This window comes from Myotis lucifugus, unplaced genomic scaffold, assembly GCF_000147115.1.
Source record: "Myotis lucifugus unplaced genomic scaffold, Myoluc2.0 scaffold_459, whole genome shotgun sequence".
NCBI classification, from domain to species: domain Eukaryota; kingdom Metazoa; phylum Chordata; class Mammalia; order Chiroptera; family Vespertilionidae; genus Myotis; species Myotis lucifugus.
Genome location: NW_005871507.1, coordinates 457,488 through 475,828, shown reverse-complemented (window position 1 = coordinate 475,828; position 18,341 = coordinate 457,488). Strand labels below are relative to the sequence as shown.

General features: G+C 41.7%; 1 long non-coding RNA gene across 20 annotated transcripts in view; it reads right to left on the bottom strand.

The window, feature by feature from the left end:
- The window catches only part of LOC102419041, a 30,335-nt gene that overhangs the window by 10,403 nt on the left and 1,591 nt on the right, over positions 1–18,341 (bottom strand). For 5 of the 20 annotated variants that reach the window (XR_001345454.2, XR_002826340.1, XR_001345449.2 and 2 more), the window contains exons 2-4: positions 16,024–16,072; positions 14,731–14,852; positions 13,234–13,299 (exon numbers count right to left, since the gene is read on the bottom strand). This is a non-coding gene — a long non-coding RNA (uncharacterized LOC102419041). Of the gene's footprint in view, positions 1–3,952; positions 4,150–13,233; positions 13,300–14,730; positions 14,853–16,023; positions 16,073–18,111; positions 18,131–18,330 lie in introns of those variants that run through there. The other 15 variants (XR_001345452.2, XR_001345457.2, XR_001345462.2 and 12 more) reach the window with 9 other exon arrangements.

Below are 18,341 nucleotides of genomic sequence, written 5' to 3'. Positions count from 1 at the left end.
ATGACCAAGAATAGATCGATCTAGAGACAAATGGCAGGGGAGGAGGGTAGAGAGCAACCAAAGGGCTTGTATGCATGCATATGAGCATAACCAATGGACACAGACACTGGGGCGGGGGGAGGCGTTGCCGGGGTTGGTCAATTGGGGAAACAGGAGACATATGTAAAACTTTAGCCAATAAAAAAATAAAATAAAATAAACAAAGAAAAAAAATGGTACCGTTCCCTCCCCAAATGCTCATTTCTTGACTGCCTCCTAGTCCCACGCTTCTCCGTCCAGCTGCAGTGAAGGACCAAGTGTTTGTTGTTTTGCTTTGTTTCCAAATTCCAATTTCCGGGGACCAATCGTTTTGTAAAGTACAAACTCAGGTACCTGGACATCACGGAAACCTAAAATTGCTATTCGAGTTTCCAAATGCTTTCTCTTATTTGGGGTATTTATCTTGTCAGGGGCTGATTTAAAAAAACAAACCGGTTTGTGGACTTCCAGTTTCTGGTCTGACAGGTGAGGAGCTGGGAAGTCAGTCCCCATGGCCCCACCCTAACAGCTAGTGGCAAGGGGAGCAAACTGAAAAATCAACAAACCGGTTTAGATGGGTGAGAGGAGGCCACAGGGCAAACCGCTGTCTCCCCAGTTGGAGAGACAGACAGGTGCGGACCGAGACTCCCAAGTTAGCTGCACGGGGACCAGTGCCCGGGTAGGAGAGCATACACTGTAATTGAGGGATTGCTGGAGGCTCCGTGTGGACAGCTCTGAGAGTAAAATACTCCAGGGCAGTGGTCGGCAAACTCATTAGTCAACAGAGCCAAATATCAACAGTACAACGACTGAAATTTCTTTTGAGAGCCACATTTTTTAAACTTAAACTACATAGGTAGGTACATTGTTATTAACTTAATTAGGGTGCTCCTAAGGCTTAGGAAGAGCCATACTCAAGGGGCCAAAGAGCCGCATGTGGCTTGCGAGCCGCAGTTTGCCGACCACGGCTCCAGGGGATGCAGTCCTAGGGGGTCCCCACACTTTTGTGAGTTCCCCGCCCCCAGGAGTTCAGCCAGCTTCTCACAGTGAAGAGCAGAGAAAAATCCCCCCCGAGCTCCAGGCAGGTGGAGAGGAAAAGGAATCCTTTAAAAAGGCCCAGCGCATTCTGTCCTTCTCAGCAGGATACACTCTGGGGAGAAACTATTTTAACAGCACCTTGCCTGCGGGGGTTGTGTCGAACCCCAGTGGCCTGGGGGAAGAGAAACGGCCACTCCTAGCTGGCTCCAGCCTTCCACACAGAGGAGGGGCACAGGCCCCCCATCAGCCACCCTGTCCCACCGAAGCGGGGAGTGGGGGTGCCAGAGAAGCGCTTCTGAAGTTCAGGCAAGAGGCCCAGGCTCACCAGAAGTCTGAGACGCAATCATAAGGCTAAGGCATGCCTCCCTGTCACCACATAACTAAAGGCCTACTTATAACAGTTCCTTTCACACGGGACATCATGTCTGGCTACCAAGAAAAAGCTTGAAGACATACTAAGAGGCGAAAAACAGAGTCTGAAGAGACAGGGCAAGATTCAGAACCAGATTCAGATACGACAGGGATGCTGGAAAATTCTCAGACCAGGAATTTACAACAACTATGATTACATGATGAGAAGTCTAACGGATAAAGTAGACAGCATGCAAGAACAGATGGGCAATGTTAGCAGAGAGATAGAAATTCTAAGAAAAAATAAAGATGCTAGAGATCACGAACACTGTGACAGAAATTAAGGATGCCTTTGATGGGCTTATTAGTAAACTAGACACTGGTTGAGGAAAGAATCTCTGAGCTTGAAGATATCTCAGTAGAAACCTCTGATGATGAAAAGGATAAAAAAAAAAAAGACTGGGGGGAAAAAAGAACAGCCTATCTAAGAACTGTGGGATAAATACAAAAATTGTACATATGCATAATGAGAATACCAGAAGTAGAAGAAAGGAACAGAATATTTGAAGCAATAATGACAGAGAATTTCCTCAAATTAATGTCAGATACAAAACCACAGATCCAGGAAACTGAAAACAACAAGAAGGGTAAATGCCAAAAAAAGAGCACAAAAACTAATGTAGGCATATCATATTTAAATTGCAGAAAAGCAGAGATAAAGATTTTTTAAAATCCTAAAAGAAACCAGAGGAATCAAGATAAAAATTACATCTGACTTCTTAGAATCATGCAAGCAGAATGGAGTGAAATACTTGAGTTGAAAGAGAAAAACTTACCAATCTAGAATTCTGTACCCTAAAATTTTATCCTTCAAAAATGAAGGAGAAATAAAGACTTTCTTAGAAAAACAAAAATTGAGAGAATTTGTTGATAGACCTGTCTTACAAGAAATGTTAAAAGTTCTTTAGAGAGAAGAAAAATGATATAATTCAGAAACTCATCTCTACATAAAGAAAGCATGAGCATAGGTAAAGAAATAAATAAAGGCTTATGTGATAAACCCACTCACAGTGGGAGATTCTAACACCTCTCTCGACTGATAAAAAGAAACAAAGAAATAGGTAATCATGTGTATTGAATATCTGAACAACAAAGTCTATATGATCCGGCAATCTACCATGCTTCTTGGTTTATTACCCAAATGAGTTGAAAACTTTTACCCACACAAAAACCTGTTTATAGCAGCTTTATTGATAACTGGAGGCCCGATGCACGAAATTTGTGCAAGGGGCTCGGCCTTTGCAGCTGTGGCAGCTTGCCTTGGCCCTCGCAGCCAGGGCTTCATCTGGAAGGACATCTGGAAGGTCATTCGGCTATCTGGTCTAATTAGCATATTACCCTTTTATTATTATAGATTGTTAAGACTTGGAAGCAACCAAGATGTCCATCATTAGGTGAATGGATAAATGGAACATTATTCAGCCCTAAAAAGAAATAGACTATCAAGCCATGACAAGACATGGAGGAATTTTAAATGCATATTACTAAGTGAAAGAATCTAATCTGAACAAGGCTACACACCGTGTGATTCCAATTATATGGCATTCTAGAAACGGTAAAACTATGGAGAAAGATAAAAGTATCACTGGTTGCCAACAGTTTGTGGGCAGGGAGGGATAAATAGGCAGAAAATAAAGGACTTTTAGAGCACAACTATTCTTTATGATACTCTAATGGTGGATACATGTCATTATACATTTGTCCAAACTCATGGGATGTACAATACCAAGAGTGAAAACTGACGGAGACTTCGGACTTTGAGTGACAACGATGTGTCAGTGTAGGTTCATCAACTGTCACAAATGCGCCATGCTGGTTGGGGATGTTGGTAGTGAGGAAGTTAGCATGTGTGGGGCATGAGGTATATGGAAAATCTCTGCACTTTCTGCTGTTTTACTGTGAACCCAAAACTGCTTTAAAAATAAAGACTATTTTTTAAAAGTCTGTGGCTTATCACACTCCATGGACCCCACTTATTGCTGCACTGTGGGCTGTGGCCTTTCAGGTACAAAGACTTTGTTTCCTCCACCTTGTATATCCAAGTATCTCTTGCGAACAGGCCAAGGTGTGTGATTTGGGAGGTTCTAGAAGGTAGAACTCACGTGGCCTGTGAGAAGCTCTGAGAGTAACACTGACCCAATTTGGTAACTAGGGCAAGAGTGGTGCCACGTACCAAGACGAAATGTTGTGGAGGGCAAAAGAAAGAACGAGGCGCAGAGCAGATAAAGGAGGGGTGATCAGTAGGTATGCTCAAATGGTAATGAGCAAATGGAACAGTCTATGGGTTACAATTCAGTTCTGAGATTAACACACTTGAATATGCTACTTGCACCTATGTTCAGTGCCAACACGTGTATATGACATGGAGAGATGACAGCAGGCCTTTCTTTCTGCCATACGTAAAATATTAGAGTAAAATATGCCGAAGAATAGGGTTGTGCTACAAGTATCTGCAAACGGAATTTCCAGAATTGGGGACAGGCACCTTCAAGTTGGCAGCAGGTGCTTTGGAGTCAAAAGATCCTCATTATCACCCACTAGCAAGTCCTTTCCTCTGCCGGGGACTCAGTCTCTTCGTGTGGAAAAGCAAGTCTTCCCCAGCTTCGCAAGCCCACCGGCAGGCGGATGCGGCCTGCTGTTTTTATGCATTGAGTCTAAAAGGTATTTCGAATAGGAAGGCTCCTGGAAAAAAAAATAAAATAGACGACCAATGTGTCTTGCCACAGACACTGTAGTATATTCATCCACAGAGTTTAAAGATGACAAGTGGGTTAAGAAAATTTAGGAGTAAGTTGTTCTAAGGGCATTTTGTGGAGAAAATATATATAAACAATTATAGACAAAATTATAAAGTGCCTGGCATCTTAAAAGAATATACAGAGCGGACAGCAATCACGGCAGAGTCAGGAAGTCTACTGGTAACCAACCTATGATTTGCAATATTTGCAAAATTTTTTTAAAACTGTCTAAAATTGCACTGTTTTCTTTTTTCTTTCTTTCTTGTTTTTTTTTTTAACTGCTACATAAACAGTACTACAAGCTGATTCCACAATGCTAGGTCATTCTATTTACTCAGAACGTCTAAGTTGCTGACCTAATGTAGCTCTTTCACAAAACACAATTCACTGGACCCCCACATTGGCAATGCCATCAAGTTGGAGATGCGGGAATCAATATTATGAGACAGAAAATCCTGAGTTATCTTGATTATACTGTCTTTATTACCAGCGTGGTCGCTCTATGATTCATAGACATTTAAAGAAACTATAATAGATCCTGTCTCTTTCTTTTTCCAAGTTCCCAAGCAAAAGGGGCCTCCGTCATATTATAGCTTCCTATTTTAGCCACTTAAAATTAGATGCATATTTAGAAAAGGCTCTTAGCTCTCTTACTACCTTGAACAGTTAAAACAAACGCACAGAAATACTTGTACTTGCTTAGGATGCTCAAAATAGTTTTTAGTAAGGCCACCAGGTCTAGCTCTGATCGCACAAATGTTTGCTTTGTGCAACTTTTTATCTCTATGTCATCTTGCAGTTTTAACTTTGGAGTTCTTCAAAAGGACTTTAAGTGCTAATGTTATTTTACGCCTAAAATAAACTAAAATTTTATAAAGCACTATAGTCTTACAGATTATGCATTTAAGATACTAGAGAAGTATAAAATATATTTGTCGTTAAATATAAAAAGAGGAAAATCATATTTTGTTTCGCACACACAAACAGATCGAGCCTCATAACCTAAAGGATACGTCCAAGCCCCACTTTCAGGAGAAAGAGCACCCATTTGTTTTTTCACTCAAACCCACATCTAAAATTCAAATAGTACTCCCCCCCTCCCCCCCAAAAAAGCATGCCAAAACAATCAGCCTCATTTCTGGTGAGTTCTCTAACACGTCGGAAGCTGTTAAATATACCCTGGGCCCGTGACCTATCCCTTCGATGCTTCCTAGCCAGACCAGATGCACCCCACTTCCAACAAGCACGCCCCTCCCTCCGGCTCAGGTCCCCCTTCCCACCTGCAGTCCTCCCCATCCTCCCTATGGCATATGCGCTCTTCAAAAGGCCGGCCTGCTGCTTTCTGAGAAGCAGTGCCAGCTCCCCCACTCTCTCTCCTGGATTCCAAAGGTTCTCCCTTTCTAGAAAGCTCACCCGTGTGGGTCTCTATCTCCGTTTCTTTTTCCTCTCCCCTCCCCACTGCCCAAGCTAAGACCTCTGAGGACCCTGCAAAGAGGACAGTGGGGGGACTGCTCCCTTACCGTCAGGTTCCCAGCGCCTGGAAGTGCCCGATAATGGGGTGCTTCGATAGCTCCCTTACCGTCAGGGTAAATGACTGCTGGTATAGAAAGAGTCCATGTGTCTATTCTATCTTTTACCGGGACGTTCTTACGGGCAAGGATTTTTTTATGATTTTATGTCACTTATGTCACTGTGGTCTTTACCGTAATGGGCTAAAGATGAAATAGTAGTTGGAAGCACTGAGAGCTGGGGGTCCCCTGAGCCTAGTGCCTCACTCACACGAGTTAAAGGTTGATAATATTGACCTGTATTAGAAGGATCATTGTGACCGGTTAACCGCAGCCGAGGTTTCTTTTTAAAGAATGGAGCTGCCTCCTCCATGAGAGTTCTAACGACAATCTCTATGGTGAGAAGTCAGAGTAAAATCACCCTTGAATATCCTGTCAGTGGGTCTCCCCGAAAACAGAGCACACGTGATTGTGTACCCGCTCACTATGTCTCCGCAGGTACAAGGTAACAGGGTCATTTCCTCCAGGATTTGGAACAGAGCTGTTTCTTCCGTTAAACCTCCTGTAACGTAGTTGTATTTTTAGGGGCTATGTACGAGGAAGAAAATACTTTATTTCTTTTGCCTACTAAGTGCATAGGGTTGAATTAAATGAGCATTAAATGCAACAGCACTGAACACAACCTTTGTGAATTAAAGATAATTAATTAATTCTACAAATAAAAACGGCAGGAAAGATGACCCTAGAGTCCACCAATTCAGAAACTATCGCAATGTATCCTCGAATGTCAAGTCTTTATTAACACTTGGGAAATTTCCCCCAAATTTCCCCACGTATCTTGTCATCTTTGCAACATCTTTTCTATAGTCTATGTCTACTGTTATTTCCCTTACATAGGAATTCTTTACCTCCAAGAAAAAAGCAATTTTTAAAGAAGTATTTTTATAAAAATCAGAAAAAACATCTATGTTGTGAAAAATTGTATTTTTTTTATATCTGGCTACAAGCTATTTATGATAGTCTGCATGTTTTAAAATCCTAAACAAATCCAGTTACTGCAAAAACACTGCAAAAATGTGGATGCCCTCCGTCCTCCCTGCCACACACAAAACGTCAATTCTAGTCTCAAAAAGAAATGCTCTGTGCAATTATATGAACCACAATCGCACTCCTGGGCATTTATCCCAGAAAAAAAATGAAAACTTATGTTCACACAAAAAAACCTATACACAAACGTTCACAGCAGTTTTATTTATAATAGTCAAAAACTGGGAACAACCCTGTCCCAACTGGTGAGTGGTTACACCAACCATGGGCTGGTCATACCATGGGATACTGCCCAAATATAAAGAACAAACGACTGATATCTGCAAGTGGAATCTCAAGAAAATTAATCCCAAAAGATTACACACTATATGATGCCATTTATGTGACATCCTTTTTCTTTAAATATATGTTATTGATTTTTTACAAAGAGGAAGGGAGAGGGATAGAGAGTTAGAAACATGGATGAGAGAGAAACATCAATCAGCTGCCTCCTGCACATCTCCCCACTGGGGATGTGCCCGCAACCAAGGTACATGCCCTTGACCAGAATCGAACCTGGGACCCTTCAGTCCACAGGCCGGCGCTCTATCCACTGAGTCAAACCGGTTAGGGCTTATGTGACATTCTTGGAAAGACAAAATTATAGAACTGGAGCACGGACTAGCTGTTGCTAGGGCGAGGCAGGGGGGTTGGAAAGGAGTGAGTACGGATGTCAGGGGGATATGAGGAATGCTTGAGGCGATGGAGATGTTCTACCTGGTGTCGATGTCCAGGTTGCGATATTGCATGATCTATTGTAAGATGTCACTATTGGGGGAAACTGGGGAAAGGGTACAGGGGATCTCTCCATTGTTCAATACAACTGCATGTGAAATCTATAATTATCTCCAACTACAGAGTTTAATTCAAAATAAAAATAACATATAAACACTCTAGCCTAGTGAACTGGCTGCCATATTGCGACCTGAGCTTCAGGATCCATCACATGGCGCTCTGATTCCTAGTAACAACTGGAGAAGTGGATGAAGTACAAACTGGGTTGCTCACAAGAGTGCAACGCACATGTAGTTTGCACAAGTGGCCCCAGCCTCTGCGAACCTCCCCAGGTCCCTGGCTGAGGGCGGCCTCTGGCCAGCCACACGCCTTCCCCTTCACCGTGCGCCCAGGCCTGCCGGCCACGGGGGGGGGGGGGGGGCTCCCCTCCCGTCCTCCACAGCCACCGCAGAGGCCACAAGCAGGAACTCCCCCATGGCAGGGCACCTCCCCAGTATTCAGTCTCCTCCAACGTAAGGAGTCCGTGGAAACTGGATGGCAACCTTCTGTACAGAAATCAAATATTTAAACACGCCGCACATGCTCTGCCAGCTAAGGCGACTGTTTCTTGTGAGTTTTGAGCTAATAGATTGGTTGAGGAGAAAGTGTTCTATTCCAGAGGCACTGAATATAAAGAATTAAAATATACATATACTTGTCAAGGCTTTTTCCTCCCCCAAATATCACACGGTCACATTACACAGTGACGGTAACCTGCTCTAATGATGCTGGATCCCGGAGAAGCTCCGTGGCAGAGCAGGGGTCTTCCCGGAGACCACCTTTCCAGGTGTAAACATTCATGCCACCCAATAAGGACATTTTAGAAAAAAAAAGTCAACATATAAAACTGATTTTTTTCTATATTTTGATTAAAACAGAAAATGTTTGGTAGTATTCTCATACTAGGCATTTAAAGTTGATGATCAAGAAGCGCCTAGTCTTCTGAATGACAACTGAGAATTGTAATTGGAAAAATACTGGCGTCTATAAATAGCAACATCCAACGCGTATTTAAACCACTCGAGCACTGGATTCTTCCACGTCCTTTGCATCTACGTTGCACGGAGCACAGGAAGTTTCAGACCGATCGCTGGATCTCAGGGAGAGAATAAGCCATTTAGTTGTCATGACCGCTGTCACCACCAATCCCTAAGATCTTACACTTCTCCAACTGCACTGGACTCTGCCCTGCTGCTTTATGCTCAGAAGATAAATCAGTCATCAATTATGCACACTAATTAAAAATGCTACCTTAGGAGGCATTCTAATAACTCAGAACCAGGAGTGAGTTTTTCTTCTAACTGCTTACTTGAAAACACATTTGACAATACATTAGCCAGGAGGCACTGAGCATTTGCAAAGACTTTATAGTCTACATAAACTATCAATTGCCCCCCCCCCATAGTGGTAGCATAATTCTGCAACTAGCTGAGGCCACATGGAAAATAAAATTATATGCTAATTTGTTCTATATTAATTTATCATGAGAGGTCTGACCAAACATGGTAAAATGAATTCTGGGAAAAAAATTAATGAAGTAGATTGGTATGTACCATAGCAAAGTAAACTGTTTATCTTAAGAGGTACAACTACAAGAAATATTTTACAAACGGGGTATTTCCTCCTTTTCAAAAAGTAAATGTTTTAACCAACCCGAGGCAATGACTTGCATGGTTTGAAAACACTTTACATAGTTTTACCTTAAAGGATACCAACAAAGGCAGTTTATTTGTCTTTAAGGGAGAGAGGAAATGCAAAATCGTTCCACACATGTACTATGACATGAACACACAGGTTGAAACTCAATAATGGGGTCAAGGTATACTGACTATGACATATTTATTATTTTACTCCAAAATAAACTAAACAACAATATAGATGTTTTCCTTGGCATAGATTCATCTGAAGAAACTATGCTTTATTTAAAATACTTAAAAAATCTATACCCTTTTTCCCTAGAAGGCATAAGCTGTACATGTGCCTCATCCATAGATAAGTTCTGTAGATACTATATCAACTTAGAAAACTATAAACCAAATTAATGGTTGAAGAATTTGGACTACCGGTTTTATAAACGATGGTGGTACATCCCTCAGATTTCTATTTTCAAAGGTTCTTATGTAGAAACAGGGAAAGAATTTGGGGGGCGGGGTGATGGAGAAATGAAATCTTACAGCACTTGAAACCATGGAACTGGTTTTATAAAGCCTCTCGTCGTTTACTGCAGGACACAACTAAGACGAGTAACAAAGATCATCTGTGTCCCACCCTTAGGCAAATACTTGGGGGGGGGTAAATTAAATGATAAATTTTTGTTCTAGAGCCGATCCCTCTTTTCATTAAAAGATATGTTTATACTTTTCATTTTATTGCAACGTTTCCAATGCCGATGGCACAGGCGAACTCGCGCTCACAAAGAGATCTGCGTGTTCCTGGAAGCCTAACTCCTTTTTAATTTCTAAAGGGACTTTACCTATTGCTTTTAATAAGACGTTATTATTATTGGTTATCATAAACTACGCTAGGTTCCCGTGAAATAGCAGTGTGACATCTTGTTCAAATAGTTACTTTTCTGCTGTGTATTCCCGGCATCGTTTGCCGTATTTCCTTCTTACCAAGTTAGATATGACGATGCTTATTCAGGCATAAAACCTTCAGGCTCCTTGATGGACCATAAAATAAAGCTAAGTACTTCTCTGCAATCATTCCTGCTTGAAGGGCCTTATTATTGAGATCTTAATCCATAAAAAAGGTGAGAATTACCTCTGAGAAAGGGGGAGAAGGCTGACAAAAATGAAAACACGCACTGGTGCCCACAATAGCAGGCCTTAAGTAAATTAATCTTCATTCCCACTGAAAGCAATCTGATGTCCAGGGACTGGGAATTATTCTACCATAAAATACGGCACATTAAATACTACAATAACCCATTAGAAATGTCTGAAGATAATGATTATGTCACCTACACATGATTGTACATATAGTTATATTTTAATATTCATTACCGGGGGTTCTAATGCAAAATATGTCGAAATTGTAAAAATATTACGTGGGTCAGAGATCAGATCAAGCAAATCAGGAGCCATCCTGTGACGAAGAGTAAGACTCCAAATGAGATCTGAAAAAGACGCGATTAAAGCCAGGGCACAATATGGGGGCCCTGCCTTTCACAAGCAGCCCTACCATTCCTGGTGGTTTGCATATAAAGCCCCTTATCTCCAGGAGCTGGTTGCAAAGAATGGAAAGATTCTTCCATCCAGCCAGAGAGCAAGTCTCTCCCCTGCTCCTTGAAAAAGCTCATTTTCACATTACTCAGGCTTCATTATGCTAAATCAATATTCGTTTAGTCACTGGGGTTATTGACATATTTTAAAATAAAAGTATACCCTTCAGCTACTGCACTCATTACAGGTAATTTGTCTTGTCAGAGAGCAGGGAATATTATCCTAGTCTTTCAGGGGCTGACAGCCCATGGAAATACCTCCCCATGGTTACAACTGTAAATAATTTTAAGGTAAAATATTGAAAAATCAATGACTGTTTCCTGCAATCTGTCACAAACAAATCAATCATAATCTGCACTGCCAGCGAGTATGATGTGAGGGAGATGGGAGCAGATGTAATTCTTGGCTGGAATCTCTCATTTCAAAATCACTTCACATAATGGTGTCATCATTTAAACACTTAACAGTCAGTGCGACTGCCACTGTAACATCCAGTTGGACAAAACCACAAGGAGGAGGAGGAGAAAATGCCATCACTGTTATGTTAACAAACATTTAATTTAAATGGTTGCTGCATTAGGATATTTTCGTTGAAAACCTTTTTTACCGGCCCCCTTTCAGAGTTCTAAATTAATCAAGGCTGGTTTCTATGTACTGATGCTGAATAAATTAGCCCGTGACTCCAAATTTCACTCTCTAGAGCACACACACCTTTTATTTTAAAAGTCCGTTATAGAGAATAAAATTTGGAATTAATAAATAAAACATTTGGAATGTAGAATAGCCATAATTCTATCTACATAACAAAGACAAAAAAAATAGTGTCAGAGATGTCAAGATTAGACTTTTAAAGTAGGTTTAAAGGTCTCCGTTGCCCAGATATTAAATTTTATATTTTCCGTCTATTAATAAATATTACATTTTAACTCTGTAATATTGTAGAATGTGTTAAGATGATCAGCAAGACCTATTAGTTCATTCAAAAGGACCCTGGCATTCCATATACAAGCTATTCCACAGACTGGTATTTTACAACCTGGAGGAGTAACCCAAGTACATGAAGTGTAAAAGTTGGTCAAGGTTATAATACTGAATTGTTTTGCAAATGTAGGTAATCACTTGGATCTCCCCATTTTTCCAGGCTACATTTTAATGGCTCCCTCCGCTGTTTACTACCTAGGCGTGAATAAAAGAACCTGAGATTGGTATATGTCCTCCTTCCTGTTGTGTTAACCAAAAACATCCTTTGATTTCAAGATTAAACAGGCTTTTCCTGAAGGTTTTTGTTTTTAAATGTATATTAGCTCCTTTAATGGAATAAATTAATTTTAGTTACCACACTGCTTACCAATTTCCTCATTATATAATTAGACATCACAAAGCCCTTTATAGTTCTACTAATATCCCTGCATAGACACCGCTCAGGGAGTAGATGTTTCTGATGACCAGAAAAGTATATAATGTTTCTTAAAAATGAAAAAAAGGCCATAAACACCGTTACACAATTGAAGCCTGTCTAAACATGTTTAGATGCAGGAACTAGTCCTTGAGAAGTGGGTTTTATGTTTTGAATTTAACCTGCACGCTCAGTGTGGTAGCGCAGCATGAGAAGATAGCAGCTCTTCTGATGGATACAAACTGAACATCATATTTGCTCTTCAAGAATCTTAGCTTCGGGGGTGGGGGATCCAATGGGGGGAAAAGGAGACATATGTAAAACTTTAGACAAAATAAAAAGAACCTTAGCTTCATTCCTTAACACCGACATTAGTTTTTTGAAAATGAAACAGCACACGAATACATGATCACAAACATCATCCAGAAGAAGACAGAGTCCCCCTTCCCTGTGAGTCCCTACGACAGCTGCAGAGCCAGCAGCCAGCCAACCTAATGAGAGAAGGAAAGTATTACCCGTGGCCTCGGATTATGCAAACGAGCGAAAGGGACTGAAAGCTGTGAACTGGGAGGAGAACCCATGAGCCCAGAGGCTGGGCCCAGCCACCTCCCTGGCAGAGCTCTGGAACCCGCTGTCAAACACCCAGTCCCCCGCTCAGCGTCAGGTCCTGGCTGGCCCTGCCCCAGGGAGGCCTGGAAGCCTGGGAGGGACATGAGGACGGCTAAGCAACCTGCTAAATGCATCCACATCGACGACAAACAGAAATGATATCTACCAGCGCTGGGCGGCCACCATCGCAGACCGAATTCTCAGAAAGACGCTATTTTAAGGGTGCTGAGTGTGCCCCGACGAGATTTCTCCGCTCTCCCAACACAACCCATGGCTCTGGGCGAAACAGCTCAGAAACTTAGCTCAGGAAAATCAGATCATTTTCATATCTCACATGGAAAGAAATGGCTGTGGGCTAGATAACGTTCTCCTATGTCATAAAGGCTCGGGATGATGGAGGAAAGTATTCTTTTAAAATAAGATACTCTTACCTCCCTATCTTCAGAATCTCCTCCTTCCAGTAGTCGGTATGGCCGCTCCATTATGAACTGCAGATTCTTAAAAAGAAACACAGCAATAGTTAGCTCCGTCTTCCCTTCTGCGACTTCCTTCTTTGATGGAATTATAATTTAATTACCAATACTTCAGCCGATTTTATTAGCGACTGATACGTTTCTCCAAGACCACACCCCAGCTATTTCCACTAGAGAACATTTAGTGCAACCTTCCCAATTAATCAGCCGTAACCTATTACTGTTGAAGGGACAAGTTTTCTTAATATTCTCAAAAGAGCGGGGAACCTCCTTCTCCCCCCGCCCCCCCACACACACATACCTATTTTATATAAAAAGAGTCTTCGTTTTAATATGTTTGAATACCCTTAATATGCATGACGTATGAAACAATATATTTGGGCTGACAAACAGATACAAAACTGAGCCAATTCGCATTCATGTTTAGGTTTTTCCTATATTTATCTTTAGGAGAGAAAAAAAAAACAACCACCACCAATCCTCTTATCTTTTAAATTCAACAACAACTCTACCCGGAGTTTAAAAAAAATACAGAAAAAAATAAGCTGAAAGGCAAACAAAGAGAAATCAGAATGCTCACTGCTTCCCATCTTCTTCATGTTTGTGTTGTGTGTTCTCTAACTCGCTGTAATGCTTCAGCTCTTGGTCAGATGGGAAAGCCCTAAGGCCTAACCAGTGATGTGGGTTCACAAGTGTGTTATTTCAGTACAATTATGTGTTACTTTGTATTACGCGAAAAATCACTTTCATGCCTTTGAAAGTATTCACAGAGAAGCATTTGTTCTACTGCAGGCTCTGCTAACTACAGAAGCCTTCTGTAAAATTAGCTTTTTTTGGGTCACACAACCCTCTCTTTTTACTTAACAAATGTTCCTTATCACTAATTCCGGTTCCTTGCTCTCCTCACTAGACAACACAAATATTTTGCAAAATATTATTTTTCTCACTGCTTTTCTCACCTACTTGTATTCAGCAGCCCCTATTTTGATGAAAAAAAAATGACATTTTACACATAACTGTGTACTCTTTGTCATTTAAAGAGTTTGGTGCTCATGACTGGAGCTGATACTCCCACTAAATTTATTCGGAAAAGAACTGGGTAATGAAAATAATCAAAAACTGCAATTTGGTAGAATCAGATTATTTCCTTTCGGTAATAACTCTATTATTAAAAAAATATAGCATTAGCCTTAATTTTTATGAAAAGCACTGAGTTTATCAATTTCACTACTCAACTACATCATTAAAAATAAATTATTCAGCGGATTTCCACGAAGCAAAAAATGTTCTACTTGCTGAACCTTGGTTGAATGCATTAATAAAATTATATAACCAAAGGCCTCAAGTGACATTCTGTACTCCGTCTCTATTAGCAACATAAATACTTTGGTAAAACCAACACTGATGCTATCTGGGGTTGACTCCACACACAAGCACACTGTGCAGACACTCAACTTGAGGATGAGTCTGGGGAGATGCAAGGACAAAGTCCAGCCAACATCTGGAGGAACCCATGGCTCCGAAGTCAGCTTAGCTGAAAACATCCAAATGTACTTTGGAAGCATCATCCTTATCACCTGCACAGAAAATGGAAATGACTCTGTTTAAGGAAACGCAGAAGACTAGTTAAGTACTTTGGGGATGTTAAATGTGAATATCTAATCTAATTTTCTCCAAGGTATCACTCTACATTATGGTAAATAAACAAGTAAAGGCCCTATCACGGCGAGGAATGGCATTCGCCTGAGAAAAGCTAGAAAAACAAATTACGTAAATGACAACTGCAGCAGGAAATTATATTCCCTCCTCTTGAACAAACGTTAAGTGCATCCTTACTAATAAAGGCTTAAACGCAAACTACATTAGAATACACTCGTTTTCAATTTTGAAGCCTCTAAGTTAATTTGCCAGGCTAAATTGGTGGTTAGGTTTACCCTGGCAATAAAAATATTGCAGATTTATGTAGAAATAAGTCAGGAGAATCACACATCAGAATAGTGATAAAAGCAAACCAGAATCATTACTGAATAATTCCAAGATGTTACATCTTCTTAGAGGTGCCTCACTTGCCATTCTATTAAGAATGATTCTTTTCTACGAGACAGCTAATAATCACACAAAAAAAGATGTTAAAAATGCAAAAGTCAACACAATGTAGAAATTGAAGGGAAATATACAAAGATATTGAGATATTATCTCAGAGTTAAAACATGACTCCAAAATATAATACTGTTTTCATAACCTATAATTCACTCAGGATTAAACAATTCCATTTACTTGAATGTTATCATCCAAAGAAGATTTAAATTTTTCTTAAGATTCCCATGATGTAAACATACATTAGTGATTACTTGTGTTATTAATTAAAATGAATGACAAGGAATTAGTTCATATTCCTATTTCATTTCTTTTAACGCAGCCTATCAAATTTTAAAATAATACATGGAAAAGAGCCTGGAGATGCTGATCTTAGCTGCCAGAAAAAGAAATTCTGGTAGGGGAGTTGGAGGGTCAGTAAAGCAATTATCCTCAAAAATTAATGCTCTTATTGGAATTCCAGCAAACAAATCTAAATAAGTCTTTCTTTGATTTTAGTTTACCATGTAATTCTAGCCAGCTAATTATCCCTGGCGTCAGGAATGAGCTGTGACTCTACACCTGGCTTCTCCGATCATATATGCCTATGGCCTCCTCCCCTTTCATTTCCTCTTTCTACAGTGAGTTTGAATATTAAAGAAAAACACTCACACATCTTACATACACAGTGATGGACAGCCAGCTTCCTGGAAATCATGATCTACAAAGAGAGGGGGAAACCTTAATGCAATACTTATGTTGAAGGGTATTAGGTGCTGGGTAAGCCAAGGGTAATATGATCAACAGCATCCGTCTTGCTATTGTTTTCGCATTTAGAGATTTGAAGTCAAGGACGGTAATATTAACTTACTGGTCACCCAGGTTACGATTCGGATCCTTAAACTATTAAGAGCCTAAATGCACTATCTTCACTTGCTCATCAACTCAAATGTACAGAACCATGTTTTGGAAAAAAAATAAAACAGGGTGTTTTTTTTCTATTTCTGGAAATAAAAACAAGGAATTCCATAAGCAATGTAGCTAAGTACCTGATGATATGAAAACAGTAATTGTTTTAGATCAATAAAACGTTCTAGGAGAATGCTTTCCAAATAATGAAGTGGCATAAACGTCTCCCATATTTACCTTTTTATTTCTGCTACTGCACATCAAGCATGCCTTCCTCTACAGATTTATTCCCAACACTAATAAACATTTGCTTAATAGGCTGCTCTCTGCCTTCCTTTCTAAATTAGTAACCATTATTCAACCAAGATAGAGCACAAAGCACGCCGACAAAGGCATTGCCAAAAAGCCACAAGTCGTATGAGTACATGCCAGAACACTTAACATTAAACGACCATTTCTCTCTCAGACTTCCCTTGCCAAAGTGCTCACAAAATCTGGAAGCTCAAAGACAGGTTTCAAGTGCAATTAGATTCTCCCAAAGCAAAACTGTACCACACAAAAAAAAAAAAAATGCCGCCCTTCTTATGTCACCATTTTATAGACAACATTTTCTCAGGATCTTAATTAAGATAACGACGCACACCTGTGTCAACATTCTCCGGCAGGACAGCCTTATCAATCATAATCCTTTAAGTCCACTCCCACACAGCCAAGTGATATGACAGGAGCAATCTGCTGCCTTTCCTACTGCGGGTGTCGTGTCTCTCCCCCACAAGAATGATGAGACCTTCAGAAGACAGCAGACCCACTTTTACGAGTCTTTAAAGTTTTCCCTGTAAACACTGATGACACTCAATAAACAGGTATAACCTCTTTGGCACTTGATTTACACCGTGACAGCTCTACAGCCGAAACTCGAAGAGCGCGAGCTCCGCGGGCCACGTCTTCCCGGGGGCCACTGGGGAATCTTATGCCAAAGCTTTTACTTGGGAAGCGTTGGGCATAACTGGGACCGGTGCAGGCACGACCCACCCAGTAAATCCTCGCAAAGCTTTCACATGAGCACATGGGACGTCTGGCAGGAAAAACAATCAGGACAGACCGATCCCCTCGTCTAAGTGACAATGTTCAGAAAGAGAAAATGCACTAGTCAGTCCACCCCCTTCCCTCCCCGCCCCCCAAAAAAAGAGATTCAGAATCGGTCGTCTTGGTAACCCGAAATAAGAGGGCGGGAGCTCCCACCTCTGCTCCGGGGGCGCAAAGCTTCAGTAACAACAGCCAATGGACAAGACTGCTAACAAGTAATAGGCTCCCAGACGGAAAAACTGATGAATAAATAACGTGGGGAAACGGGGAGGGGGGAGGGGAGGAGAGAAGAGGGGGAGGTCACCACCACCAAGATACAAAGTTTAAAACCTCGCTTTGACCGGTCAAAACCTGAAAGCTTTCACCGGAAAACGGAGAAAACCCGCCCGCGGCTACCTGAGTCCCGCCCGCCCGCTAATGAAGGACCCGCTCTTCCCTTTCGCGTGTGAACACAAGTCTATCCCCGCGGCCGGCCGCGCGCCCAGCCGTCAGTGTGCAAATACAGCGGGAAATAGAGACGTCCTTAAGAAATGAGTCTGAAACTTGACGTAGAGCGGAGGTGACAAGCACAGCCAGCAGAACCATACATTCTAAACGCGCCCGTCTTTCAGGATTCTTTCTCTCTGGTCCCGGACACCAGAAAGAAGACGGTAGAGGAAGAGGGGGTGACGCGGCGGGGGTGGGGGGACGGCCCAGCGGCCCGAGTGGCAGGATGATGCAATGAGGGTGTCTGTGGGACGGGCTCGGGTGCTCGGTGACACACACCTCCATGGCCCCCTTTCGGAAATCGGCATCCTGGAGGATAGCCGAGAGGTGAAGCTGCCGCGCGTGGATGGAGGGAACACGCGCGCCCAGGGTCCGTGGCACCCGGGGAGGCCCTGCCCACGGGTCTCTCCGGTTCACGAGGGAACGGACGCGGCTCGAGGGGCGGGAAAGCCGGGAGCGACCGGGTGGGGGGCGGTGGGATCGGGGCGCAGGGCTCACCTCGGCGTCTC